Source organism: Ictidomys tridecemlineatus, unplaced genomic scaffold, assembly GCF_052094955.1.
Source record: "Ictidomys tridecemlineatus isolate mIctTri1 unplaced genomic scaffold, mIctTri1.hap1 Scaffold_78, whole genome shotgun sequence".
NCBI classification, from domain to species: domain Eukaryota; kingdom Metazoa; phylum Chordata; class Mammalia; order Rodentia; family Sciuridae; genus Ictidomys; species Ictidomys tridecemlineatus.
This window is the reverse complement of record NW_027525752.1, coordinates 465854-492842: the sequence shown is the minus strand read 5'-3', so window position 1 is coordinate 492842 and position 26989 is coordinate 465854. Positions and strand designations below refer to the sequence as shown.

The following is a 26989-nucleotide window of genomic DNA, read 5'->3' as shown; positions in this document are numbered from 1 at the left end:
CCGCAGCGCTACAATCCAGTTTGGCAGTTTGTTTTGGGAATTCCTCTTGGCATTGACCTGTTCTTTTATAATACAAGGTACAGCATCTCTAGTCAGAGTTGGCCTGATGTCGAAGAGGTCAGGCAGCTCTTGGGGGCCCCCCTCTTTTTCTTTCTGAACACATGCAGTGCAGGAGACTTCGCAGGCACAGGCATGATTCCCAATCCACCACAGCGAGCTCGCAGCTCACCCCACCAGAGCCCTGGGCTTATGCATGTCCAGGTGTCTGGGCCACAGCTGCTAGCAGGTTCCACGAAGGCAGCATTCTAGGGAGCCCCAAAGGTGGAAGGGGCTCAGGAAACAACGTGCTGCCTTTCGTCTGTTTGCCCTTCTTGGTTGGGGGAGATGTCTGTATAGATCAGGATCAGTTTCCTCACTTAATTGGGTCTCCTCCAGGGGCAGTGTAGACCACCTCTGGACCACAGGGCTAAGTTTTAATACAAAGGAGGCTACAGCCTAGATTCTGTAGGATCCCTGTTGGGTGTGGGTGGCTCGCTGTGCCCATCTCTTTGCTTTCCTCTTATATTGGAAAAGAGATTGGTAGGATTAGCCTCTTAGTCTCAAGAAACTTATTTAAAATTTCCCATGCTGGAGGCAAAGGCAAACTCACAGAACACGTGGGAGGCACCTGAAGTTCTGGTTCAGGGTTCATGTCCCAGGCTGGCAAGGCGCAGATGCGTGCGGGGCTGGTGGGAGGGATTGCCAAGAGGGTGCCAAGTCGGGTCCTTGGGTCGGGTGGGGAAGTGAAAGAGTCCTTGCTCCAAACTGAGTTCAGAGATTAGAAAAGCAGGTGTTATGTCGCTGTGCTGATTCACTCTCTGGGTAAACACGGCTCACACAGTTGTATGCCAAGGATTTAGTGAGGGGCTGTTACCTCAGGGCCCTATGTTCACTTTGTTTATTAAATGACCTTTACTGGGTTCATCAACAAAAGAAATACCTTGGGGCCTTGGAGTAACCCGCTAGGCAGCCCACAACATCCGCCTTTGGTGTAAAAACTTCAAAACTGATTTTTCCCCTTTTGCTTCTGAGGAAAAAATACTACATTTCTTCCGTTTAAAACTCACCCTGCATGAAAAGGGGGGAAATGCAGGCTCTCCACACGCCCCCGCCCACCAGAGTCCCTACAGAGTACAGGTTTCAGACTCCAGAAAAGCACTTCCACACCTGCACGCTATTTGCAAAAGAGATAGGGTTTAGAGCAGCCGCAGACTTCACTGGAATCCTGTCTAGAACAATAGAAAACTGCTTCTTAACCCTAAAGTGGCTTTGCTTAGCCCGGTGGCTCCATCTTATCCTGATATCTGTCCACACTGGCAGAAAGAGGAGAGCTAGGAAAGGTTCTTTCACGCCCTCCGAATATCTCCCACTGGTTCCAACTGCTACCGCTACTGTAGTAGCTGACTTGACCTTATCTGATCTTTCTGGAATTTTGTGTAAAAGCGACCAGACCACATAACATCTCAATCTTCCTAACCATCTCTTGCTACTGTACACCATTTGGTGATGCGTACTGCCCAGAGTAGGTCTCCAAGTGGCTACACCCACTGGAGAAATGACTCCTCCTTCTAGATTACAGCCCACTAGCTGGTTCCAGTTTTGAAACACCCACAAAATCTGTTTGGTTCTTTCCCCCTTTTCTGACTATCCCAACCTTTGACCCCTTCTTGCCAGGTGTTGCCCAGATGTGAAAATAACACCAGAAAGCTGACATCAACTTAGAGCTTATGCCATTGAGCAGCAAGGAGATAGCAGATGTCTGTATTTTTAAACAAACACTCTTAAAGGTGTTCTGAACATCAGTAGAATGGCACACACCCCTCTCTAGAGTATTTTTTTTTTCAGCAGCAATCAGCGCCATAAATGGGAGGATAAAGATTGTCCAAGGAATGGGGTTCACAGCACTGAATACAAGAAAAGGTTGGTTCCTCGGTTGCCCTGACAGCATATGAGACTAGAAACCTCAGGATTGCCCAAATTGCCGTGGATCAGCAACTTTCCTATTGTACACTTTTTCAAAGAAGATATTTTCTGTTCTCTGTGCTGTCCTTTTACTACCAGCACTGCATTCCCTGGTGCAGACTTCAGCCTCTTCATTTAAAGTATGTCTTATGTTTTTGCCAAGTATGATATCTAATTGAAAATTGATTTTTGGTTTTGGATGAATCTGTGGAGCTCACGTTGTAAGAAGAAGGGGGGAACGAGACACAATGAAAGAGAAGTCCAAAAATGCTGCCCAGACTAGGAGGGAGAAGGAAAACAGTGAGTTTTATGAACTTGCTGAATTACTGCCTTTGCCCTCAGCTATCACCTCTCAGCTGGACAAAGCTTCCATAATCAGACTCACTCATGACCAGCTATCTCAAAATGAGAGGGGTGTTCACACAAGGTAAGTGACTTTACTGGAAGGAATTTCAAAGCAAAGGGGGTAGGAACTTGCCAGAAAATGAGCCTACCCCAATGAGGAAGATGCACCCATATTTACTACATTTGTATTCTATACAAAGGGAATTTTAGCCTACCTACTTGATTCAGTCCTCGATAAACTCAAGGTTGCTTTTCCTTTTCCTAGCTCCCTCTACTGCCCTGTTAATACTTTCTGTTCAGTCCCTCTGATGTGTCTGGTTGGGAAGCAGCCCAACAGTGCTTTTGTCAACACATCAGATACTGGGCTCAATTGAAAGTACTACTAATCCAAACATGACTTTCTTTTTTATTCCACTTGTTTGAATTGTATCCAGTAGAAAGCAGGAACACTGCTAGATTCTGCATTTTTGTTAGATATGGATAGATCTACTTACATCTAACTAAATCAGATAATAATTCCTCTATATGTCTATGGTTCTGCAAGTGAGGAGGTATATTCATACAAATACATCCTGAATTGACCCAGTCTCTTGGCTTCCTATAGGAAATTTATTCTGCATTTTCAAGATATTCTCAAATTAGGAAACCAATTCTGGGACTTGCTATCTGTTGTCTTTTCTCAGATGACAGAAAGAAAGGGCAATCCAAATTAGAGGATCTCTAAACCATCATTTGTCAGCAACAACACTTGGGAGTGTTCGTTTAAAAAGCTCCTAGTGGGGAATTGTAGACATTTTAAGTTCAATTTTGCAGACTGTATCCTTTCTGTAAAGAATATTCACGTTGGGCTTTTATTTTTTGAAACAAAACCCAACTAAAGAGTCGGCTGATATTTAAGATAATGGGTTGTTGTGAGATATCTGTCAATCACTTCTATTTGGACCTGAAATATAGCCTCTTTTCTCCTAGTGTCCATTTGCTGCTTGCCATAGGAAGAAACTCCCCCAACAGAGATTTCCACAGTGAGCAAATGAGCCACAAATCCGACCGACGCCTTTCAAAAAAGACGCTCTTCTTTGGGAGTAAAGACAGGCATTGTATTTATTTCCTCTGGTGATGAATTCGGTGTCCTTCTGGTTTCAGAGAAATGGGAGAGAAAATAGCGTTTGGGCAGACTGCTCATTCCGGGAAGCAACGGTATTGCCTGCCGGCAGCCCCAGACTCCAAGCCCGCCCTCTGCACCCTGGGGGTTGCAGCACACAACCTCTAAGTGCTCTCAGCACCATTACGCTGGTGCGTCAAGCTGAGTGCTCAGACACCCAACCAGGGGAGCAGGGATAGCACGGGGCGTGCACAACACCCAGCAGGCCCCAGAGGCCCGGAAAGACGGTGGCTGCTTGGCAACTGGACCCCTGCACCCTGGTCTCATTAGGTTTGCGGTGGCCCCGCGGGTGGTAGGACTGGGAGCCCAGACGGGGGCACTTGGGGGCAGTGGGGGCGTCCTGTCATCACTCAGCTCCATTAGCCAATGAACGCTGCCCTCAGGCGCATCCGGCCAATAGGAGGTGGGAAGACTGGTGAGTGGCATTGAGAAAGGGTGGGAGAAAGGGAGCTCGGGAGTGAAGTGGAAGCTAAGCGCCTTGAGCTGTAAAGAAGTTACTGAGGGGCGCTTTGGGCTTCCAATTAGGAATAATACTGGCAACAACCGAGGAGGAGGATTCTTAAACCACCTCTTTCGTCCCAAAGCCGGCATCCTCCTAGTTCCGTCACGTACCCCTCCCCCAATTAATGATCAAGGGACAGGAGCCAGGGAATGCTCTGCACCTCTCTGCTAGCGGGAATCGGAGAGGCCGGCATAGTTGTTCAGTTGGACCATAGACATGAGTACAATTAAGAGGTGGGCGTCTTCGCACCCTTTGCAGCCCTCCAGGACTGAAAGTAGGTAAAGCAGAAGACACCCTAGGCCGGCCCAGCGTCGTCCCAGCTCTGAGGCTGGGGGTGCTAGGCTGGGAAGCTTCCCTCCCCCGGCGCCTACTAAGCGGCTGCCGGTGAGTGTGCCACCTGTTAACCTGGCGCTGAGTACCCCCAGGGTTACCTCCCCTGCTGGGTCTCTTCCCTTCTGGAGCCCCGAGGGGCTTGATGAGTCAGTGCCACTTGTTGAGAAACCCTCATACTTGAGACCCACGTTACAGAGACCCAGCTCCAGATCTGCCAAGGTCGGGCCTGAAAGGCATTGTCCGCAGAGCTGTGGAGGATTCTGATTGGCTGAAACTTACTTTCCTGGGACGTGTGCCTGGCCTGGGCGCCAGTGCAGAGACCCAAGGCTGAAGATCTTCTGAGGGTCTTCCAAAATATGTATTTAGTTTTTTGGGCAGGTTCCCAGTAGGCTGGAGAACGTGGCTGACATGGGTGAGGGAAGGCGAGCGTTATTTGCAGGGTGCTCAGTCCCGCTGCTCCTTTCTTTGTATCTTAAAAAACAAACAAAAATGACTGATCCTTGCTAGGAAAGCCGAGGGCGCCGAGGCCCCTTCACAGCAGTTTCTCGGAATCGGGGCAAGGGTGTGATGGCGGAGCCACAGATCTCTTAGGCTCTGATGCTGTTGTCTTCACAGTGGGTGGTCGGAAAGAGTTACCTGGGATTCATGTTTTGCATAAAGGTACTCAGAGTCATCTCGGATGCAATAGGACTGAAGAGCAAACGTCGGGGATTATTATGGTAAATATTCCATTACACAAAGATTCTTGTAAGACACTCTCAAATAATTATAAATCTGGTGACATAGCTATAGGCATAATGAGATTGTAAATTTTTTTTTTTCATATCAAATTCAACTATATTACCGTACAATGCAAAAAGCTATAAATTAAATGAACAAATAAAATTCCCCATACTTATTTTTAAAGGAGAAAAATAATTAAAATATAGATCATTTCCTTTCCAATCTTCCTTGCTAAGTGTGGTTTTTCACTCAAGAGTCTATTAGCTTTTATTTGGTGGCCTGTTTCAGCTTTTAAACTTATTTTACCTGAGTAGAGAATAATAAACTAATAAAGGGGGAATGATAGAGAAAAGAGGATGGGATATGGATATTCCAAATAATTAAGAATAAAACATTAGATTTCTATGTTGAATTTGAGATTTAATAGTAAAAAAAAGTAAAGTAAAAAAGAAATTCTGATAACATTATTGTGACATCATTAAAAGCACATATCTTCTGACTGATAATAGTCTTTTCTAAATAGTCTAGAAAAGGAAAGATTGAGGCATGTAGAAATATATAAATCTTACGTGCTATCAAAGCTGGAAAGACAGGATAAAAAAGAGATGTCTTGACCTTGTTTGTGTGCTAAATAGGACAAATTCAACTAAAAAGAAATACATATTAATTATCCATCTATAATGCAATTTTACTGGGCCTAGTGGCATGTGGAATGAACTTTGAAGGAATCAAATATGTTTTCAAGTCTATAGCTGTTCCGTCTTGGTAATATCTGCCATTTCATTGTCAAAACCTCTTTAGAAAATAAAAATAATCACAATTGAAATGAGTGAGTGTTCAGGAAAGAGAGTATGAATAAGCAAACCTCCACAGACCCTTTCTATAATATTCATCTCTAGATTGAAATCCCTAATTGTATTATATTTTTTGAAGCAGAGAACTTAAGAAAAGAAAGCGGTGCCCATTTCCCACGTGCATCGGTGATTCAAGACTGTTTTTCTTTCTGCTCAAGGAAATGATTGACCATTAAGTTTCCATGTTTATTTTCTTACAGAAGTTTTTCTCATTTAAAAGCCTTTAAGCACAGTTTATGCTCTACACTGATTTTCTCCGTTTGATTCTAGTTTTGATGTTGATTTAAAATGTGGAGTGAAGAACTAAATTTTGTGCAGATTATTTGCAAGGCAGATTTATTTGCTAGAAATTGTAGGTCTAGCCACTGGGGTGGGAGGAACACTTTTTTTCTTAAGGAGACAGATAACTACCAAAAAATAATAACCTGAAAAAATATAAAAAAGACAGGTATAAAAAGCTATGGTGATGATTTCAAATAAGGTATGATCATGTACTTGAAGCTAAAACAATACTAAGCTTACAGAGTAAAAAACCTGATTTCTACAAGAGTTGTTTTTCAGTTCTAGGGAATCCCAGTAGCTTGAAACTTTTCCTGACAAATGGTGACACAGAATACAAAGCCACGGATTGATGCTGCATTTCTCTATAGATCCAGGAATTTTTGTTTTTTAAAAAAGTTTCAGACTCTTATAATATTAATGATTTTAGTGGGTTATTCATTGCCAGTCTTTGATCCACAAAAATTTAAATTTTATGCTAGGAAGAGGAATCCCAATTATTTAGGAATGGTCCTGCTATTCTGAGGATGCTAAAAGAATGTCCACAATGAAACAAATTTTCCTCCTCAGGTCTCCCCACACAGTGGGCGACTACTGTGCCTTTGTGGCTCAGCCTAGGCTAGGGACAGCTACCATATCACAGTCTCAAGTTCATTTCACCTGTATCAAGGTCTGAAGGTCCAAGGCCAATTAAGTTGGCACAGTGAGTCCCATTCTCTCTGCAGTGGCCCAGTCACCCCATTCCCACATTTGCAGTAACATTAGTGGCTTCTCAGGCACAGCCACAGAGCGTCTCTGGCCCCTGAGCGGCAGGCAAAGGAAGGCAGGGCACACGCATTGCAGACAGAGGAGAGTCATACATTGTGGGGCCCCGGGGAGCTGGTGCAGGACAAGGCCTGGCAGGGCAGGGTCATCGATGCCCTAGGGAGCACTGTCACACAGGCCGGGTGGCTTAGAAGTGCCCCTGCACCAGAGGAGGGAGAGGGTGCATGTCCATTCCCCAGTCGACCTTTTGCCCAAGGACTGATCCAGGAGTCTGTCTCAATGGGAAGTGTCCATCTCCATCTCTCTTCCCCAGAGAGTCCAGCTGCAGAGGCGCAGGAAACCCCAACACCAAGGTGGCGTGGTATCAAGGTGGCGGAGGAATTCTAGCATTTGTGTTCAGTGATGATGCCCAGGCTCTGCAGGATACATAGGCTTTGGGATTTCCTTCCTGGTCCAGCCTTCTCCCCCTCACCCTTGGTCGCAGTTGACCCCAGGTAGCTTGGACAAATGACTTCGGACTAAACATTAGGAGTTGTGCCTTCCAGGGTCTTCCCAGCCCCAGTCTCTAGGTGGTCGTCCAAAGGAGGGACAGCTTCTCTAGTTTATGCATTTATCCCCTTCTTGCCTGAAAGGCATACCTTGATCCATCGAGTAGATAGTGGTCCCGGGAACAACTACAGGGAGCATGCATTTCTGAGGCAGTAGAGGGTGTACAGAATACAAGAAAGAACACGCTCTTTCCTTCCACCTCTTCCTGTCAGAGTGAACGCAGCAATGATGCAGGGTCTGTAATCTGTATTTTGTCAAGGGTATGAAATTCATTTGGAAGGAAAACTTCAATCCATTTATTTTTGCTGCTTGCAATAACACAGCTGGATGATGCTTTGGGCACAGATAGACTGAGGCAGATTATTCATTCGGCAAGAATGGGCCTAAATGGTGCCTGTGGGATTAGGTCAATTTTAGTGGACCTACTTAGCCTCATTTGGTTACTAATTGGTTTCTTGTTTTATAAATCAAAATCTCATTTTCAGAAAATTTCAAAACCCATGCAGTCAGTCCATCGAGGTAATCCTTGGGTCAGGGGGTATTTAAATGGAAATGGCACCTTGAACCAAGGGTAAAGCAACCTTGAAACTTACAGGGGTTTTCACGTGAAATGTGAGCTAGCCCTTTAGATCCATAATAGATACATCCCTTCTAATGCTACTTATGTAAATATGATAAACCAGACTTGAAGGAAAGAGGGGGGCCTGGGAGAAGCAAAATTTGTCTTCTAAGGTTAATGTGGCATATCTTGGAAATCTTCCAAAATAGATAATGTTTTTTTTTTTTTGTCTTCAGCCACTTTAGCTGGGGAAAATCTTTTTGTCTAAAAAAATGATTTAGTGATCGCCTCCCTCACAGAGCTCCTTTTCTCCTTTGCAAAACCCTGTTCCCTCGGCCTCACCGAATTACAAGAGAATCTTTAGATCTTGTTCCCACTATAATCCCACCGCCAAGGGAGCTGGTTTCCTCCTCATTTTAAACATACAATCAAAAGGATTTGCAAATTTTCTGCAGTAGGTCAAGTGCAGAAAGGAAATCTCAGCTTCCCCCCTCGCAACTGAAATTGGGTGCCAGAGCACGACACTGAACGCAAGAGGGAGGGGGTCCATGGAGAGGGGTCTCTGGCCCACTTGGAGACTTTTGGAAAGGAGGACCCTTGATGCAGGCTTGGGGGAGTGTCCTCTGTACCCCAAAGGGCGAGTTCATCCTGGTATTATGTCAGGGAAGACGGACAGGTGAGGGTAGCCTGTTCCTTATAAAACCTTAAGCCAGACTCAACCGAGTGACGGAGATTTCCAAGGGAAACCAAAAGAGAAGGCAATGCTTTGTGAAAGCAAAAAGGTTCCTTAAAAAGGTGGTGGGGGTGGGTGGAGAGTGGATAAGTGAGGGGGAGGGAGGTCTCTGTTAACCCGTCCCTGATGGGCTGTTTATTGACCTTTAAAAGGTCTTATTTTCCCTCATAGGACATAATAATAAGGCCGTTACCCGATACCAGAAACAGTGGAGGGTGGCTGCAAGTTCTAGACCAGTGTCCCACCCCCACCCCTAACAGCCCAGCCCGGGAGATCTTCAGATCATTTGGTAGGGTAGGTGCTCCTGGAGACCAACAGAATTTCACATTGAAGACGTTTGTTGGCCATGCACAGGTTTCCAACACTTCTGGGGGCTTCAGTCGGTCTCCCCACACAAGGAAGACTTAGTGAAAAACCTGTCCAAGGAAGGGACATCATCTTTGTCCTTGGAAAAACCCACAGAGCTCTCCTAGGCACATTCCCACCTTGCTAAGTTGTTTATCTACAAATAACCGGAGAGATCTACTGTGCCAGGTGTCCCTGACTCAGTCAGGCTAGGTGGGGATCCATAGCAACCCTAGCAGCCACCAATCAGCATGAAACAGGGAAATAAATGGGATGCCAGATGACCCTCCCAGTAGTTTATGGTGGTTGATAATATGTTGGCAAACCATGTAGTTCAGCACTCTCTGCAGGGTCCTTTTCCTTTACCCTGTTAGCCTCCACAGTCAGCTCTTTCTGACTCTTCTTCTGGGTAGCAATGTCTGAACAGAGACTTAAAAGAAAAGAAAATGTGGTGCCAGATATCAAGGAGAATAGATTGGTTTAATCATGAGGAGCAAAGTGGAAGGAGACAACACGAAGGGGTGTTTACAGGTGACTGTGACAAGGACCTCCTGGAATGGTCCAGAGAAGGAAAGAAACCAGGGCAGTGGAGTCACTATGAGGAGGGAAGTTGGGGTGGGCTAAAAAGACAGGAGGGGTCAGTCTGCACGGGGGATTGTCAGGAGTCCCTTTGCAGGCAGGGACCTCAGTGTTTACCAAGCGGTGGGGAAATCTTTAGATTTAGTTAGATGTTCAAACGCCCAGAAAGACCCTATTTGAGCTTAAGGGGCATTCAGTGTTACTCTTTGCCAGGATTTTGATTGCTTGCTTAGGAAGCAGCTCCTGGCCAACACCTTGAAAAAAACCTAACTCCTTGCTTTATTGTGAAAGATTCTTCCCAGCGCCACATTTAGAGTGTTTTTGTCATCGTACATTTTAAGAATGTTCCCCTAATGAAGAAGGTCATCTAAAAAAATAAAAAGATGTCATGTTAAACCTTGTACAATGATGTAAGAATGGAAGGACTTCACTCTCTAGATGATATCATTCCACAAGCCCCGTTAGAGATATTATCTATAACAAATTCAACATAGCTCTGTCCAAGTTTCTTCTGCCTTTTTATTTCTTTATGTACACAGGTAATAGAGTAGACTATTAATTTTTAAAAAATCAACCATGAGAGTCTTGAAGGTTTGCTGTTTTAGGCATCACCATAAAAACTGGCAAAGCCTCAAAAGATCTTAACCTTGTAACAGAGGAGATGAATGGACTGTCCTTGTTAATAGGAGACGGTACCTGACAAGTAGAGAATGGAATTACTTTCTATGTCAAGAATGCAATGAAAATATTGCTAAGAAATTGTTAGCACCTCAGGGTAACCGACTTCAGGAAAGTCCCCCTGCCCCTTTTTGGAGGTGGAGGGGACAGGACTAGGGTGTGAAATGCTGGGGCTCACAAGGAAAAGGAAGATGAAGGATTAGGAAGGGATGCTGGTAAGCGTCAGACTGAAAGTCAACCGCAAGCTCAAGGATTTTTTCGAAGGCGATTAAAGTCAGATCCAGGAGAGGAGAATGTCTAGAAAGTCACGCAGCCAATCACAGAGGATGCCAGGGACCAGATGAACCTGGCCAGTTTTTTGGGGCCACTTTGCGGGCAGAGGTTCACTATGTGGGGGGACATCCTCTGCCTCTTGGTAAGGACGATGATGAAAACTTTGGGCAATAAATGATTGTCTCTCCTTTCCTTAAACAACCTAGTGAACCTACGCAAAAGTGATCGCTGTCGTGTAATGTTGGGGGCTTCTCTAGCACAGAGGCCCCTTGAGGTCCAGCCAGGAAAGCACTCCAGGAGAGCCTTCCTAGCTGAGACACCTGGTTTCCTCAGAGCCAGAGGTTGGCCTCTGTTCGGAACCCAGGGAGGGGACAAAATTTATTCTCTGGAATAACCTTTTTCCAGTGTGCAGGTTGGGTGGAGGGGACGGGAAATATTATCAGGGGCTTCTTGCATTAATGGGTAACAAATCACAAAAAATGCAAACTGGTCCCCAATTGACACTCGGGCTGGGATTCTGATACTAAAGTTTGTTTCTATTTCTTCCCAGGGCTTGGTGAGGCAGGGGGCAACTCAAGTCGGACCAGCCCCCTGGACCACGTTGGCCACGAACTGGGCTCCCATATCCTCCAGGTAGGACACACGTCTCCCAGTGGCTCACATCCTTCCAGGTCCTGGTTTCCTGGATGGGCCTCTGCTTTCTTAAAAACTAACTAACTAAAAAGTAAAATGTAAAGATCCATTCTGGACATGGCTCTCTCAGCCTAACAGCATCTCCAAATTAGAACTAAAGCTTTTACCTAGGCGAGGATGGGCGGAGGGCGACTCTCCAGGCTGAGAGGGAGGCAAGTGGCAACCAAGGCTTGGGGTGTGGAAAACAGCCCAGCAAGGCTCCATCAGGGTGCTGAGACCAAGGCAGGGGGCATCTTTTGTCATCTCTCCGTCCACTGGCACTGGAAGCCCAGGGCCAAGCTGCCAAGATAGAGCCGCAGAACCATCTGAAATAAAGGATTTCCCAAGGAAATAACAGGAATCTGGTAGAAGTGCCCATCTGTGCTTTAACCTACATTTTGGGGTTCCAGCTGGGTCTGCAACTCATTTCATCTCTTCCTCATAGTTCCCAGACTCCCTGGCCCCAGGCCAGGCCAGGCTCTGGATTCCACACATACACACCCCCAGGTAATGAGTTGAACCCATGTGAGGTGCCGATTACATTGTTGTTTGCAGTGCACACGGTTTAAAATTGTCTGTTGCCGGCCTAAGTCACAGAACAAATATTTTAAATAATAAAACTCCCGATGGCATTTTTAGGTTTGACACTTGTCCCCTACCACACACCCTCTTTATTATTATTCAAGTCCACTGGAAGTGGTAGCTTGGAACCTAAGAAGTTTAAGGGAAGCCCTCAATTCTTCCTCCAGGACCCGAATGAACATAATCTCTCCGCAGGGTCCCACAGCCTTCATGTTCTACTAGTACCCATACTCTTTTCCCTCAAGAAACAAGAGATTTTAGTTGCACTGAACAAAGGAAAAAGGGTATGAGCTTTTTTTGCTGGCCTGGCTTCCATACTTTTGAATTTATCTAGAAAAGGTGCTGTAATTCCCTTCATTTCAACACCTTTCATCAGATGTCTCTCAGCTGTCCCCCCATTTTACCATAATCCCAGCCAATCTCTTCTAGCAATATAAACAAGAAAATGAAACCCCTAGACAATCCCTCACCCCTCCTAGCTCTTACCCAATATCTCTTCTTTTTTTACCCCAAACTTCTGGTAGGATTGACTTCCATTCCTTATTTCAGTGGCTCACTCCCTTCCCCATTTGCTCCAACATCCCTGCAGTCTGTCAGCTCTTCTACCCATTAGGCTCTACAAAGGCCCCACCACATTTTGACATTAAGAATTAGATGCCCATTTTTTTATCCTCCCTCAACTTGTTCATCCTACAAAATAGGGGGCTCAGGGCTGGGGCTACAGCTCAGAGGCAAAGATTCTCATCTTTCTTCATCTCTTTTGTGATCACTCAGTTTCAGACTTGACCCATCTCCGCTGCAGCTATCTGTTCCGACCTCTTCACCCCCATTCCTTTCTTCCTTCTGTAGGTCATTTCCAAGATTAAAATAATATATCTAAGTATGTTATTTTCCTGCTTAGAAAACCTCTGTTGGAAACCTATATATCTATAAGAACAACTTCAGATTCCTCAAATTGACATTCCACATTTCAAAAATTCATTGTGGGTGTATTTTTTCAGCTCCACCTGTAGTACACCAAGCACATCACTTCAGAATACATCAGATTCATCCTCCTGCAAAGTCCCTGCCTTTGCCACATTATCCCTTCTGCCTAGGATGCTCTTCTTCCCTTCTCTAGCCCAACCTCCCTTTCCAAAGTTCTGCTCAAACATCAGCTCCTGTAAGGCATCTTTGACTCCCCTTCTCTCATCTCCTAAATCCCCCTTTCCTGTACACTTTCTAGTGCCATTGACCAGCTTAATTGTCTCTATAGATTTTAGACTCTAGGTTCGTCCATGTTGACCAGTGCAGTAGGGATCGGATCTTTCCCAAACACTGCTATTATTCTTTTCATGATCTAACAACATCCCTACAGAGCCCTTCAAGCCTGACACAGAAAACCTCTGGTTCTTTCAGTAGAACCTAATCTACTTCTGTGATTTATCTCCAGAATTTGTGTTCATGTCTATTACAAACATGTTTTCTTTGTCCCCTTTGGTAAATCCTGAGCCTATGCAACATGAGCATTGTCCACAACTTCCTCTGGATATCTTCTAGTGTGTTAAATGCTTCAGATGCTTACAAAATTGGAATGAATGAAAAAAAAAGGAGGGCCTCTTGTGACTGGTTCTATGTCCTGTTTCCCAACAGTCTCTCTCTTTTCTATCTCTCTGCATTTGTGTCTGAATGTTTCTAACTTTTGCCTTTCCCCACCCCTGCATTTCAACAGATGGCCCAGAAACCTCTCCATTCACTCTATTTCTGCCTCCCAGACCCTGGACGGCTTCATCTTTGTGGGGGCCCCAGATGGGAAGATCATGTACATATCAGACACAGCCTCAGTTCACCTGGGTCTTTCTCAGGTAGTGAATGGTCTACACTTCCATCCTGCAGTGTTTACAGCCAGAGTTGGAAGCAGGAGGGTGGGGCTTCCCCAATCCTTTGATGTCCGCATTTCTGGGCTAGAGACTTCTCAGCTGATGGAGGGATTCATTAAACAGGTCTGGATCTTCTCATTCCTAGACTTCCCTTATCCATTAGCTTCCACCCAAAGCCCAGGCAATTGCTACTTTTTTGAGGCTTTACAATAAGCCAGATACTTATTTTTTTCTGGTAAGATACTCTTTACCAGAGCTGCTGCTACTACTACTACTACTACTATAACGACTACTAGTTATTATCTCACAGATAAGGGAGCTGAGGTGTACATAGGATGCAATAGGTAGCAAGGGGAGAAATGAAATCAGAACTCAGGGCCAATTGCTGGCTCCTGTTTTCATGGCCCAACAGACCCCCCCACACACCAAGTTTTCAGCTTCTCCATGGGACATTCTATTACTGCACAGGTGATGATACTCTTGTCTTTACAAATAGAGCTGACCAGAAACAGCATTTTTGAATACATCCACCCTTCTGACCACGACGAGATGACCGCAGTGCCTACCGCCCACCCACCCTACCACCGTCACTTTGTACAGTGTAAGGCAGACACTTGTCTGCGATGCTTAAGCACATGGCGCTCAGTTTGTGGTTTTCCCCAAGTTTGTCGTGGCTGGAGCCGCTCAGTCGCATGTCTCATGTCCTGATCTTCCCTCTGCTCCTCTCTCTCTCTCTCTCTCTCAGAGCACGAGATCGAGCGCTCCTTCTTCCTGAGGATGAAGTGTGTCTTAGCCAAGCGGAAGGCTGGCCTCACATGCGGGACTACAAGGTAAGTGGCTGAGGTGAAAGATTGACACCCAGCAGTGGTTGGGTGTTTTGGACGGGGCGGGGACCCAAGGCATCTGCAGCGTCTGAGGGTCATTTTCACATCAGGGACAGTCCTGTGTGAGCCATATGTAGTACCTTTGTTTCAAAGAGCAGCGGGTCCAGATGCTCTATCGGTCCCCGAACTGTATGAACTACTGGAAATGAAGCTTAAAGACTGGGTCTGACTGGCCTAGTACTCCACAGCCATGGGCCTCTCAGAGATGGGTCTGAAGAATCCTGAAAACCTCTGAAGTGGTGAGAAACCCTTGGTGGATTCCTAGGAGTTTAAGCCGAGCGCCAGATTTGGACCTCCAAAGAAGTTAAGAATCAAAGCTTCAGCTCAAAGCTGTGGTTCTCAGGTTGAATGCGATTGAACATCCTAAGACCGTTAGGGTTGGTGGAGGTCTAGGCATCTTCATTTTTACAAGCTCCCAAGTGAGTTCAGTTGTACCTGCAGTCACTCTCTTGAGATACTTTAGAGTCCTCTCACTTTGGGCCCCTTCCCAGAAGGGCATGGCCCAGACAATATTTCTGGCTGAGTAGTTTCCACATGTTTCAACCCCCTCCTCATCTTTCTGGGGCTCTTCCTGAGTGGGGCTGAGTCCTTCGCCCTCCCACTCTGCCACAGGTCAGTCACTGCAGTGGCTCCCTGAAGATCGGCCAATACAGCTTGGACATGTCCCCCTTTGACGGCTGTTACCAGAATGTGGGCCTGGTGGCTGTGGGTCACTCGCTGCCTCCTAGCGCTGTCACGGAGATCAAGCTGCACAGTAACATGTTCATGTTTCGAGCCAGCCTGGACATGAAGCTCATCTTTCTGGACTCCGGGTGGGTGGGCAGGACCAAAAATGGCTGTTTCTAGTGTAATGCAACCCTTCTTAGTCAGGGACAGATTCCCCTTGATCTGAATGACCCATTCTGCAGATGAGGCAACGAACCAGGTTCTGCAACTGAGGGCGGGCACCCAGGTCTGGAACTGTGTTTGGTCGGGAGTTGAGGGCACTGGGGCACCCAGCCCACCCGAAATCCTCTCCACAGGGTGGCGGAGCTCATGGGGTATGAATCTCAGGACCTGATGGAGAAGACCTTGTGCCACCAGGTGCATGGCTGCGACACTTTCCATCTGCGCTGCGCTTACCACCTGTGTAAGGAACACTGTGCTCTGCACCCAAACAACCTTGGTGGCTCCCCAGGGTGGTGGGGAGTGGGAACCTAAGCACATGCAAACCGACTGACGGAAACCCTCATCCTGGTAATGGCCCTGGTGGTGTGTGAGCCCCAGGGATGGCCAGCTGGCACACTGGGCCTCATCTTGTTTCTCTACCTTACACCCATCCTAGCACTGGTGAAAGGGGCGCTTCTAGTCGAAATATCTTCCATTGTTATGCTTCACCACCTGCAAACATCACTGAAGTTGTGAACAAAAACCGAGACTGACAAGAGAGCCAATCATAAGCTGTAACTCTTAGTGGGGCACCCCTCCTGGTCCTGACAACTTCACAGGTGAGGAGCTAAGCTCTGGGTGCCATCTGTGGGTGCAACCCATTGGGAAGCTGCAGCAGCATCTTTTCAATCTATTCTTATTAGAAACCATAATTCTTTCTGGTAGCTGGTGTGGCCCTTCAGTCTGATCACATGGTGGGGTGTGCACTTCCTGAGGAAAGTATGTTATGTTCTGTATAATGTTTGTGAAAGTAGAATTGCTTAGGGTTGAAGCCTTTATAAAGAGCCTTTTGTGTATGCAGTTTGGTTTTTTAGACATTGAAATTCTTGTGATTTTTAGGGGACCTCAGAATTTCTCTACTTGAGAGCGTTGACACCAGATAGTAAAAATGCTGTTTTGTCTTTGTGGTGGGTTAAGGGTGCTTTTTGGAATCCAATCAATGAGAATTGGATTCATTCCACATTGTTTTAGATTGCCAAATTAAAAATGTAGTAGTTGGAAATATTATGCTTGCATTAAAACTATTTGCTCGGTGCCCAGTTTAATAAGAAAAGTAAATTCAATAGACTTACAAAATGAATTTGGTGTAGGTGATGTTTCAGTATTCAAGAATAATAGCTTGTTATTAAGAAGACTCTCATTTTAGTAAATAGTGTTAAATATTATTAGATTTTTGCAATAGCAAGAAAACTGTACTTCAATATAGAGTGAAAAATTTACACTTTTTGGGGTATCATGAAACAAAACCATTTATTTTATGAATGTAATTTTTCATATTATTAAAATAAACAAGAGAAAATGGCAATGCATAACTCATAACATAAGCCACTCTGAGCAATAGAAGTATTAGAGGGTGAAAAATTATGTCTACTTACCATGGAAAGGAAATGGACATTCTTTAACAAAGTGCTTTGTATGTCTGAGACATCACAAGCATTACACACACACTCAGTCCTCTGGTGGGTGCCTGTGGTTAGTCTAGTACAATGAATATCCATGTACGTATCATCTAGTTTCAACAAATGTTAATGTTGGCTGTATTTATTTTGTCTCTACCTATATGTATATCTATTTTATGTTTATTTTTCCCTGCTAAATAATTCTAAAGTAAGCCAGAGACATCATGGTACTTTCTACTTACATAGCATTCTCCTGTCTAGTCACTGTATCATTTATGATGACATATTTATAGTATTCAAAATTACTGTGTGTAGAAGCTTGCAAAAAATACAGATGAGAGCTAGTTTACTGATGACATTAGAAACAATCTGCCACTAATATCCATCAAGTACTCATTGGTGTATGACCTCAATAAGTTTGATTGATATATGATATTCTGTGAGGGGACTTCTGTAGAAGGTAGTCCTAAATATTAATATATTTTAAACTAGAATTCTAATGAGAATTATAAGTAAGTACTATTTTGATATTGTACTTGGAAAGTAAGAAAGTAGATTTAGTGAGTAATTTGTAATTGTGTAATCAGACAGATTTAATATTTTAAACCACTTTTTGTTGGTAAGGAGAGCTTTTCTGCTTATTTAATCTGTTTAGATGAAACACTGCTTTAGTGGAAAATCTCACATGATGTTTTACATTTAAAGTGATTTACAGAGCATGTAGGAGGAAAAAAAAAGTTTTCCATGTTAAAATTTCTATTACTGTGCTACTAAAAGTAGAACAGATAGAAAAAAAAATACTTATTAGTGTTATATACCATGCTTGTTGTTTTCTAAATACCTCCTTTAAATTTGTAGAACAGGGCTGGGGATGTGGCTCAAGCAGTAGCGCACTTGCCTGGTATGTGTGCACCCCGAGTTCAATCCTCGCACCACATACAAACAAAGATGTTGTGTATGCCAAAAACTAAAAAATAAATATTTAAAAAATTCTCTCTCTCAAACAGTTAGGGCAAATGCCAGAGAAACATCCTTCCTTATATCAAAGGGAGAAAGGGCCCACATGATAATGGCCCCATATTTTTTTATTCTTGTTTTAATACTATTACATGTTCTCACAGTTAACCATTATGAAAAACGTGTTTTTCACAATTAGAATTTTTAAATGTTAGCATATTCTGTGGTTATAAAACTTTATAAACCTCTTTAAAGAAGCAAACATAAAATATGCTCGTACTGGTTTGTTCTTTAAATACATAACTGGTGTTAAATTCATTGGGGTGCTCAAATTCAAATTTGTTAGAATTTATTTAAAGGGCAATGATATTGTCATTAGTAGTAAATTTTAGGACATGCTTCTTAAGACTTAGTTAATAATTATATATAATTATCAAAATAAATTTTATTTTGCTGTTAGCAAAACCACTCTTTTATATTATAAGTGATGTCAGATGAAGCACATTTTGACTTCCCAAGTTACAGCAAATATAAAATAATTTACTTTCATTCCTCAGATCTATGGAGAACTCATTGCATAAGTTTAATAATCTTTTTGGCAATTCAAAATAACATTAATTTCTAGAACTACAAAAATATTGTACCCTAATGTATACCAACAAATTAGATTTGATTCACAATTGTGTTTAATCTTTACTATGATAATATTGAATAGCCAAGTTCTAGTTGTCATTTTCAGATGGTCTTTTATGTACCTTTATGATTACCAAAACAAATTGGAGACACATTGGTATTAATAGTAATTTTTTAAATACCAAACATTTTATTAAACTGAAGAGTTGGGATATTTAATCCCTTTTGATATTCACACTACCATTACTCAATTTAATCTTATCCTTCATATAGTCTTTATTATAATTTATTAGCAAAATAATGTATATTTATTTGGTTTAGAATTCATCTTTTATAAGCTTATAAACTTTGAATATTTTAAAAAGCATTCGCTGACTGCGTATTTCTTTCAAAGTACTATCGCCTAATTTGTTTCTTGAACACTCTGAGTGATGTTTGGTTTAGAGAAATCACACTTCTTATTTTCTAGGTGAGGAAACTGAGGCTCAGAGATGATGAGTAAGTGATGAAACCAGAACATTATAAAAATGTTTATTAGCATATAATTGTACTGTTGTATTTATGGCTATAGTGTGTTGCTTTAGTACATGTTATGAAATAATTGAATTGGGGTAATTAGCATATTTTTTACCTCAGTCATGATTTCTTTTTGCTAAGACCACTTGAATTCTTTTATTTTTTTGTTTTAAAATATTTTTAGTTATACATGGACACAATATTTTCATTTCATTTATTTTTTATGTGGTGCTGAGGCTCAAACCCAGTGCTTCACACATGCTAGGCAAGCACTCTACCACTAAATCACAACCCCAGCCCCAAAATCCTGTTTTGAAATAGGTTACATTATTCTACCCTACTGTGTAATAGAACATTGAACTCATTTCTTTTCCCTAATTATCGCTTTATGCCCATTGACTCACCTACCTTCAAATCTCTCATCCTCCTAAAGCCAGAATTAAAGGATTTTGTGTCAACTGTGGAATCCTGTCCTTCTCTGTGTATGAGAATGAGAGGTTTGTGGTTTCGGAGAGGAACAAGTCAGGGAGAGAGGAATGGATTTAAATGAATAAAGCCTGTAGTGTTCAGCTTATCCAGCTTCAAGATAAGCTTTGACCTGAATTCAAGATTTGAAAAGCTACCTCTGTGTTGCTGCTTAGTGTATACATTTCACTAGCTAAGATGTAGCAGTGATGTCTTCTCCAGTATATTCAATTAAGAATATATCATTTTCAGTTGAGTGGCATGGTATAAGCTGATAATTTCAGTGACTCAGGAGGTGAGGCAGGAGGATTACATGTTCAAGGTCAGCCTTAGAAATTTGTTAGACTTTCAGCAACTTAGCAAGACCCTGTCTTAAAATTATAAATAAAAAAGAACTCTCTAGTTTTATATCAGTTGTAAAGCTCCTTTTAGTTAAATCCCCAGAAGCCAAACACACACACACACACACACACACACACACACACACACATATGTGGATTAGTAAGAGAAGTTATCCTTTTTTGTCAGATTTGACATGATTTACCTGTTGTGGCAGTCGGGTATTTCCTAGATGGTGTGTGTGTGTGTGTGTGTGTGTGTGTGTGTGTGTGTGTTGACTCTTTTCTGCCTTTGGGGGAAATGGGGAAGATTTGATGATAGCTGCCATTCTCCTCTAGGGGTTCTATTGAAGAACTGGAATGGAGAACTCTCCAGCATTCTCTGGGATGCTGTGCCATCCTCTGGCCCCTTGGCATGGCCACTTCCTGGCTGCTTCCTTTTCCCCAGGCCATTCTGACCTCCAGTCTTTCCTTTGTTGTTGCCTTAACCTAGTGACTCACAGAACCATCCTGTTAGTTCCTAGGTGTTGGCTGCTTGGTATGTGCTCAATGACCTGCCTTCCCACCCTCTTCTGGTTTTCTTGGAGTCTAGCTTTTGGGAGGAAAGTGTTGTCTTCTTTGAGTCACATCATGGGAAGACATGGATCATTGCCTTATTTGAAGGCAGGGACTCATGCAAGTATTGTGTATAGGTGGAGAAATTCAAGGAAGGCTTTACTTGAACCCCCAAAAGCATGTCTTTGTTTCCTACTTAGTCTACTCATTTGAGGAATGCTGTTATGTTTGGTTCACGGCATGTGCATGTTTAATGGGGGAGGATGTGTCTATCTTTATAATTTTAGTAAATTATATTTACTGCTATTGCTTTCCCTTTATCTGGTGCTTACATCTCTGTTCTAATTGGTTTGTGATGTCTTTCCAGATGATTAAATGGTGATTAAAAATTCTCTGAGTTAAAGTGCTCGTATCTATGCATAAGTGCCATACAAATAAAGATTGTCTGGAGTTTAGACAAATTGGAATACCTGAATCCCTATCAATGGAGCATTAATGTTGCACCTTGCTTTAAAGAGAGACTGCCCCAACCTCAGTTCCCTTTCTCCTATCTCATGCCATGGAGAGTGATTGTCCATGGTGATTACAGAGCTGAGAAGGATGTGTGGTGACTTCCTATTTGTAGAGGATTCATGTTTTTGCGTCTTTCTGAGCCTAGCCCATCTGTTTGCCATCTATGAATTTTGCTCAAGGAGATGATATTGCAGTGAGCTTATGATTTTGTTGGTTGTAAAGTCCCTATATCATTCTAAGCAACCAGGCAGGGTAGCCATGGGTCTTGGCATCAGGTGGGTCTGGATGGGAATCAAAACTGTTCCATAATAACTGTGAGATCTTAAGTAGGTCATGCTACCCCTTTAACCCTTGTTTTTCCTTTTGTGAAAGTAGACACTTGTTCCCACCTTTTAGAGATTTACAGAGGACTACAAGAGATAATAGAGGAGTAGCTAGAAAAGTATTTGGCTCCAAGATCTATTATTAGCTTTTTTGAATTTTGTGATGTCAATTAAAATGCTTTTGGAAAAAAAAAAGAGTAGTTCCCTCATGAATGTGAATTTTAAATCCTCACATCCAAAAAATGTAGGTTTTATTTCCTCTCTTTTCTGCAGTCTCTTGACTCCCAGCCCTCTGAGCATTGTGCTCTGTGTGTGTGGTGACTTCTGCAGTTGGCTGGGCTCACCCTGTGCTTTGCTCTTATCATCATGTGCTCTAAAGGAAGCAGAGATTTCTGCTTGGAGGGAGGGTCAACCAGAATTTCCCAAGTGCCTTCTTTGTTCCAGGGATGTTGAAACTGCTTTACACAGGCTACTTTCCTAGGGAAAAAGAAGTTTCTAAAAAACAGCTTCTACCAAATCTCTAATTTAGTTGGAACCAGTGTTTTGTTGATCTTGTTAATGTTACTAAGTATAATGCAAAGTGCATAAAACATGAAACACTGGCCTTTCTTATGGTGTATGCTGAGGCCTTTTGTGTGTTCCTCATTGTTCTGCATTGCCAGCACATGGCTGTATCACCACTATTTGGCAGAATGTGGCAGGTTGCAATGATTAATTGCAAAGATATGTGAAGCAGAAATCTGGAAAACTCAAGACCAGTTACACTTTAGTGGGCAAAATAGAAGAGAGTCCTTGAAATACCTAAGAATACAGGGGAAAAGAAACAAGTCAGAAATGATATGGTTAGTTTACACTATTTGCTGAAGGCACATAATTCAAAGGAGCTAAAAGTGAGAGTGGAGCTGTCAGGAAAAGGATGGGATTTTGAGGATTGGATTTTTGACATAAGCAAGTTACCTGTGATCATTGTCACATATTCTTTTCCCAGTAGTCACTCTTGTAACAGTGTCACTCTGAAAATCACATGCAAACAGCGATTGTCTTGCTATTCTTGTCTAACTGAGGTTTTCTTTCCTTCATTACCTTCTTTACTCTGAACTGTTTTTTTGGAACTGAGCATGTTTCATCATAACTGGAAACTGCTTTCCCCCAAACCTTTGTCTTTCTCAAATTATTACTGATATATCTTCAACATGTTGACCTGGCTTTAGTAATAAAATATTTTTTAGCACCTATGCATAAAACACAGTTTTTAAAGATTTTATGGATACCAGTATTCTAAATTGAATATTAAACACATTGAACAGTACTTCTACATGTAGGATTCTTGTATTTTAAAAATTATCTTTAGAAAGAAAGTGTGAGATACAGAGTAGGTCATCAAATAGCAGATTGGAGGCCAGGGAGGTGCAAAGTCTCTCTATGATTTGTTTAAGATTTGCAGGGCCAAAGGGCCTTCTTTGACATTATAATTCTGCTGCTGTTAGAACATGAGGCAGTCTAACTTCTAGGTTTCTTTTAATTTATTTTTTTGGGGGGGGGGTGGTGGTAGAGATCCTGAGGATTGTATCCAGGGTCTCTGACATGCTAGGTAATCACCCTACCCCCTGAATACCCACCTCTTTTTAAAAAGTGTTTTGAGACAGGGTTTCAAAAACTTGAGTTCTAGGCTGGCCTTCATCTTGCAGTCCTCCTGCTTTAGGCTTCAGACTAGTGGGGATTACAGGTGTGCTCCATGATGCCCATCTACCCCCTAGGCTTCTAAGTTGGGTGTTTCAAGTCCTAAAAAACATAGGGTTGTATTAGAAGATATTTTAAAAATGTGTTATGAAATAAGATATCAGTGCATATTTTTATTATGTAACATAGCATATTAGACTCTGCTGACTACTCCCAGTACTACCGCTCACTAGCTCTATGCCTGTGGGTAATTGGCTTAATTTCCTTATTCTTTTTTAATCTGCAAATTCAGGTGGAATAGAGTCTACTTCACAGAGTCATTGTGAACTTTAAATGAGATAATGGCACTGTGATTCCCACAAAGTAGCATTGAGTAAATGTTGATTGTTATTGGTTATTTTAGTGACATTAAATCAAATAATTTTTAGTCTGCAGTAAGCACACAATAGATATGTGTTGGTATTGGGCTGAAGGAAGGAAAGCATGAGCCTTAGGGAGAGAGGTATTTATCCAAGAATAAAAAAAAGAAGTCATTCTGATGTGTCTGGAAGGGACTGGTAGATCCTCCTTCACTTTTTTAAAAAAAAATATTTATTTTTTAGTTGTAGTTGGACACAATACCTTTATTTTATTTTATTTTATTTTTATGTGGTGCTGAGGATTGAACCCAGAGCCTTGCCCATGCTAGGTGAGCACTCTACCTTTGAGCCACAACCCCATCCCCCTCCTTCACTTTTTTAGTATGAGTGTGTCTTTAAGCATTCATAAAAGATTTATTGAGCACTATATATGATAGGTGCTGAGACAAGTTTGAGGACTATCCAAATGAATGACAGTGCCTGCAGAAAAAAGAAACAAGCATAAGTACAAATGGTGTCCTACTTGATTGCTCATAGGCTTGCAGATGACTGAGTTGCTTTCATTGAGGGAAGTGCTGCCATTCACAGTTAAAAAAAAGGAGAGCCCAAAGTGCCAAGGCACAACACAGGACACCCTGGGGGAATGAGCTCACGGGTGTGAAACTCACAGGTATATGAGCTATGAGACTGCTGACTAGATATGGGAGTGGGTACTGAAAGCTGTAGGAAGAGTTGGGCTCATTGGGTGGTGTGGGTTGTTTTTTTTTTTTTGTGTGTGTGTGTGTGTGTGTGTGTAGTAAGAGAGTTCATAATTGGCAGCAAAGTATCTGGCTGCAAGCTAAGGAGCCCAACAGTAACTCTCACAAGGATGTGGACCAAGGCAGTCTCTGTGATCTCATTACCTCAAGAAGAAAGAGTAGCTGTATTTGAGTTGATTTTTGTTCTGTTAGAGTGATGTTGGGCTCATTTTTTGTTTTGCTTTGAAGAGGAATTTTCAATATTTGGGGGACTGAATACTATTATGACTCCTGGTGAATTTTAATCATTATAGATTCAAAATAGTCTTTGCAGATGTATTACATTTAAAAATTGTTGTGAATTGTTTTAGGTTTTGCAAAATTTTTATTTATTTATTTTTCTTTGTATGGGATAATTTGCAGGCATTGCTGCTCTGTCTGTGAGAAGCTGGAAGATGATCAGTAGCTCTAAGCTGAAGGAGGGTGGCAAGTTGCTTTATTAATTTTCTTGCTTAGGAAACTTAAGGAGTAAGGATTCACATCTGAGGTCCTGCTACTTTGTGCAAGAGGCTCAGTCAGTGGGGTTGAGTGACTTAGCTGATATAACACAGCTAGTGAGTGGTCCAGCAGGCATATGAACCCAGAGCCTGGACTCCAGTGCTCACCAATGTCCTCTTTGATATGCTGTCTTTACCATGGTGATATTGTTTTAGGGTGAACTATGTGAAATTGCCATTTCTGTGTATTAAAACAGAATATTTTGAAATTGCCAATATTGGCAATTTCATATGATTCTTAATATTTATGAAGTAATTTTTAACTCCTTGAAGATGTGTTGCAAAAGTCCATGGAGAGTTGACTCTTTTGTTTTCTATGGGGTCTCCACAAAGTGACTCATTTCCTTCACTCTTTGGGTGGACTTGGTACCTACTCAACTGCATGCAATAATATCCTCACTCCTAGGCCCAATTCCATTTTCTCTTTACCAATTTAATATCAACAGTAATGATGTTTTCACAAAGTAGCCATCAATAAGTATGTCCCATAGAGTATTATTTTATTTAGAACATCTAATATTTTACTAGGATGGGAGCTACTGTCTTTACCAGAAGGATATTTTCCCTTTGATTTATTGTTAAATGAATAGAGCCTGTGAAAGGATCTTTTTTCCCAGAGATTTCTTGTTCAAACAGAATTTGCTGTATCCACATCAGTAAAGCTGTGCTAATTTGGGCTGCTGGCCAGATCTTGGAAATAGCCTCATTATATTGAACTGGATGTCATAATAGTACCCATTAAGGTGGGATTCTCTTGTGTTTGTACTTTTAAACTCAAGTCTCTTGCCACTTTTTGCATCTCACTGAGAATAGCAACATTTTCTGGTAATGCAACCTTTGAGTGTGCTGTTTCTTCCAACTGTAACCATCACAAAAGTAGAATCCTGGGTTTTGAGCATTTTGGGGGTCTGTGCATTTTTGCTGCTCTCCAGTCATTAATTCTATTCTCAGAGGTTATGATAACTATAGTAAGTTCTGGTGACTGGAGGGAAGAACCCATGAGATTCACTTCCTTCAACACTTGCACTAATTGATATTGTCCAAATAGGTGGCTGGGAAAGAGCTGCTTTTTTTTCCAGATCTAACAAAATTCAACACAAGGTTCTTCATTTTATTTTTACAAGTCATTAAGAGACTATTAGGTTAGAACTCACAGCATTTATACTTAGTGTCAATGCTACCATCCTGGCAAGGTGAAGCATTTGTTGTGCTGTTATTGGGTAGTGAATCCCTTCAGTGTTACAGCTCAGAAATGCTAGAGGAATGCAGCCCACAAAGGGCAGGGCAGGGTGGGTGTCAACTTCATCCCTCCAGTTAGAACAATTAAAGATCATAGCAAAGTGAAGGGTAGCACTTTTTTGTGAAGGGTGTTTGAACACCAAGAGGAACTATTTAGAGACATTACATATTTTACAATATAATTTCTGTCTTTTCTGTCCACTCAATAGGACTTACTTTATAAACAAATTTTTATCATTAGAATCAGCTTAATTTCTGTTGCTATAATTAAAGAGATGGTAAGAAATGTTTTAGAGTGGAGTCCTCTCTATGGCGATTGGGGGAAGATTTGTTCATTCATTCAGCAATTATTTCCCCCGTGCCTTCTGTGTGCTGGACTTTGTGATAGGGCTACAGTGTGCCCAAGGGAGACAGAAGTCCCTGGCCTCATGGAGCATCCACTTTAGTGGGAAATATGGTACTTACAAACAAATAAACTGTCATAAAATATCAAGAAGTGATAGAAAAATAAATTAAGTAGGTCAAAGAGATGGGAGTGTTCTGGGAATGCTTCCTTAGAAACTCTTGAATGGGACCCAGCCATGGTCACACCCACAGGGAGAACATTCCAAAAACACATGTAAAGGTCCTGAGGTGGATACCATCTGGGCATGTTGAAGAATGGTCACTGTGGCTGCCACAGGGTAAGGGAGGAGGAGAGTGGAAGGAGGTGATGCAACAAGAATGGGCAGAGTCAGATCATGTTGGGTCTGGAAAAATTTGGGAAGCCAATGAACACTTTGAACAAAGGCATGGCATAATCTAATGTTTGATATGAAATATCCTCTGGCCAGTGTGGATCAGGCTTTGTGGAGGGTAGACAGTGGAGGTAGGGAGAGCAGTTAGGTCATTATTATAATTAACTAGGTGAGAGAAGATGACGGTTTGCAAGGGAGGGAGGGGAAGGGTCAGATTCAGGGAAAGGATTGGATATGCGTGGTCAGTAAAAGAGAGCCAGAGGGACCTGTATGAATAGTGGGAAAAAGCAGTTTTGCAGGCAGTGACTGCAATCAAGGTTGTGTGGTTGTATCTACTTTAAGATGCTCTTCATCCATAAGCTGGTAAATGTCACAT

The 26989-nt window shown here is 42.5% G+C and overlaps 1 pseudogene; it reads left to right on the top strand.

Moving 5' to 3' along the window:
• Positions 1 to 2249: 2249 nt before the first annotated feature.
• Positions 2250 to 26989, top strand: part of LOC144374622 (single-minded homolog 1-like) — a 38130-nt pseudogene continuing 13390 nt past the window's right edge.